Source organism: Nicotiana sylvestris, chromosome 1, assembly GCF_000393655.2.
Source record: "Nicotiana sylvestris chromosome 1, ASM39365v2, whole genome shotgun sequence".
Lineage (NCBI taxonomy): Eukaryota > Viridiplantae > Streptophyta > Magnoliopsida > Solanales > Solanaceae > Nicotiana > Nicotiana sylvestris.
In genome coordinates this window covers 82,828,022-82,831,540 of record NC_091057.1, presented here as the reverse complement: position 1 = coordinate 82,831,540, position 3,519 = coordinate 82,828,022, and the positions used below count along the sequence as shown (strand labels likewise).

Genomic DNA, 3,519 nt, shown 5'->3' with positions numbered 1-3,519 from the left:
TATTTCCTATCATAAAATACTAAAAACAAATAGTTCTTTCTTCATTTGTGCATTTTAAGAATTAACTAGCTATTCAGTTGGTGAATTAATCTAATTAATTGATCATTAGAATAAGTCATTTAATTAATTTATTTGTGTAAAATTAGTTTAATAAGTAGGATTAAGGAAGAAATTTGGCCAAATTTGAAAGAAAAAGTGTCCAAGAGTGCAAGATAAAGGGCTGCCATTGAAAGGGTCCGAAACTACGTAGTTTTGCTTCAAAACTACGTCGTTTCACTAAATGAAACAAGATCAAATCATACCCATCCATTCCATCTTGATCCAATGGATCTCATTCACTCTTGGCGTAGGTATTTAAAGCCTCAAAAATCTAAAAATTGTCCTCATTTTCACCCATAATTCGTTTCTCCTTCTTCTCTCTTCACTCTCTCTACGCCGCCCCAGCTCCGCCCACCGCCGCCGGCCGGAAATCGCCGCCGCCGCCGGACCACATCCAAACACCTCTAAATTCACACCATGTAATCTCCACAACTTCCTCTTTCCATATCTCCAAACCAAATCTTTCAAAAATCCCTCAAACTCCTTGAATCTTAGATCTAGGAAACTTTCCGGTCACTTTTTTGCCCAAATTCTTGAAGCTCCAACCATTACCGCACCACAATACCTACATCAATGGATAGAGCTCCCCAAGACCTAGATATTGATGCCAATTTTACCCTGAAAATCCGGCGATCAAAATCCGGCCAAATTCCGGCGACCTCCCCGAACACCCTCTTTGGGCATACCACCATTTTTTCGGCCACTTGAATTATAAAATGGTAAAAATCCTATTCTTTTGTGGCTGTTTTTTCTATTTTATTTTTATTTTTTCAGATTTTATTTTTGTCTATTATTAATTATAGTTTTTGAAGTTTGAAATGTTAAATTTTCTGTTTTTTGCACTTGTTGAAGTAGTAAAATAGTTTTGTGTTGATAAAAGTGAGGTAGTGAAAAATACTTAAGAGTATATGGTACTTGTTTGATTGTTTATTTACTACTTCAAGACTCTTTGAGTACAACACTCAAAAGTCAAATTGTTTGGTAAGAAAATGTAGACCTTTGGACAGTGTTTGAATAAAAGTCTGTCTTTGAATAGTGGAGAGCAGATTTTGTTTGAAATACTTGACAAGATTTGAACCAGAAAGTCTGGCATTTTGAATTTAAGAGCAGATTTTGTAGAAAAATCTATCAAAAAGATTAATTTTTAATTTTTTTGAATGAGCTAATTGTTTTGATACAAAATGAGGTCACTCCATCATACTAAGGGAGCTCTATACACACAAAAAAAAATTAAAAAAAAAATCAGTAGCTATAATATCCCTTAGCAGCTTTTGTGAGTTGATTCTTAAGTGAAAAACTTGTTTAAGGAAAATAGAGTAGTCTTGAAAGATTTTTCTGAAGTTACATAATTGTACTGTTTTGCTGGGGTATTTCTAGTTTATTTTCTTGGGTTTGAATCTGCCAATTGTCACTGTCTTTTGCTGTTGTTGCTGCCCGTTTAATTGTTTTGCTGTTGATTTTGGAAAGAGTTGACTCTGCTGTATTTGTTCTTCTTTCTGCTGTCCAGGTAATTTTCGGACCATGTAAATTCATAAAATCGAGTTGGAATGAAAGATAATGACGCTGGGAAATATTAGTAGCTTCATCCTTCTATTGTAATTCATTTTTATATGCTCTTGAATGTTTGATGATGTTATAACGATATGTTAGTTAATTAAATTGTGTTAAGCATCTTTAATTATTTTTATTTTTGCAAAGCATTAGATATAATTCCATTGGCATTTGGTTGTCTGAAAGGAGCATATATATTAAAATTTGAACCCTTATAGCCATGTTTGTCCCTTTGTTGTCACCAAGCTAGTTTTTATTATTATTATTATTATTATTATTATTATTATTATTATTATTATTATATTTTAGAGTCCCAATAATCTTTTTTTTATCTCTTAAAAAATACTTATTTAGTAAGGTAGTTAAGTTGTAGATTAGAAAAACAATCTGTAAACTTATTTTTGTAAATAGTTGGCTACGGATTGCAAATAGCAAGATAGGGCCAAATCTGTAACATAGCTTTAAAAGGCCATATCTGCAGATTTAAAGTCCAAAAGCATATGTGCTTTTGGATTTTGTCTTGGACATGAGCCCATTTGACTCCATCAACCCAATAGTGGGCTGCCTCATTCAATGTCAAGACAAGCCCACATCTTACTAGTTTTAAGCAATGTCAATTAATAATTTTCTATCATTAGTCTCATCTTTTAAATTAGTACTCATAACAATAATTTTCTCTCATTAGTTAAGTTGTAGATTATTATTCAAATCTTTTCTTTATTTTTTTTAATAAATAAATAAAAACGGACACAAGAAGAGCATAAAAATCAAATAAATCACAATTTATCCAAGTTTAATTCAAGCCAAATATAGTCAATAAAGCGACCGTGCTAGAACCACGGGACTCAGGGAATGCCTTACACCTTCTCCCCGATCAACAGAATTCCTTACCCGGACTTTGTTTTCACAGACCAATCATAATAGAGTCAAACCTTCCTTTGAATAGGGATTCAAATAAAAGGTGACTTGGAACACCAGTAAAAATCAATTCCAAGTGGCGACTCTATAAATAAAATAATTCCTACTTCAAATTTGTCACTTTAATTGGAAAATCTCTTTAACCCATAATCCATAACATTTAACACTTATCTCTTGGAAGGGTAAAAAGGGGTGTGACAATAGGCAAGTAAGAACTCGACAGATTCTTATGAGTAATATCAACCCTGTCAATCAATAACCCAGATAAATTGATTAGTCATTCTAAGCCAAGAACACAACACGATTGTTAACTATGCCCGTGACCCTGGAATATCCTCTCCTACTGTTTGTTACTCGAAATTGCTATTCGTTTGGTTACTTGTTTTAGTTAGATTAATTCTTTATAGTTTAAGTAGTAAAACAATTACATCTCTCTTTTGTGAACAATCTCTTGGGTAGATACAGAAATTGGGTTTGAATCAGTCAACAGTTAATCATAAGTCTTCGTGGGAACGATACTCTACTCACTACTTTATTACTTGACGATCACGTGCACTTGCGTGAGTGTTTTTGGTCGCAACAAGCTTTTGGCGCCGTTGCCGGGGGACTTAGAAATTAGCTACTTGACTGAATTGAGCTTTTATTATTTATTTATTCGAGTTTTAACTCTCAGTTCACTTTGTTTGTGCTAATACAGGAGTTTCTATTAAATGCGAAGAAGTAAAAGCGCAAACAATCTCCTTCCTCTCGATCTCAAAATTGAATGAACACTTTACAGATTGAAGAGGGAGGTGGACTCTAGAACCAGAATTGAAAGAGAGTTGGACATCTTAGTTCAACCACAGTCAATTGAGATGGCAGGTAATGAGGAACGCGCGATGATTGAAGCCGCAAGGCCCAGTCTGGCTAATACGACTCAGGCTATTGTGAAGCCTGACATCACTGGGCACT

The 3,519-nt window shown here is 34.0% G+C and overlaps 1 long non-coding RNA gene across 1 annotated transcript; it reads left to right on the top strand.

Annotated features, from left to right (window-relative positions):
- The first annotated feature begins 416 nt into the window (after positions 1–416).
- On the top strand, positions 417–1,758 carry LOC138879924 (uncharacterized). The gene is made up of 2 exons (XR_011402721.1): positions 417–818; positions 1,607–1,758. It is a non-coding gene; the product is annotated as an uncharacterized lncRNA (long non-coding RNA).
- Positions 1,759–3,519: the final 1,761 nt, after the last annotated feature.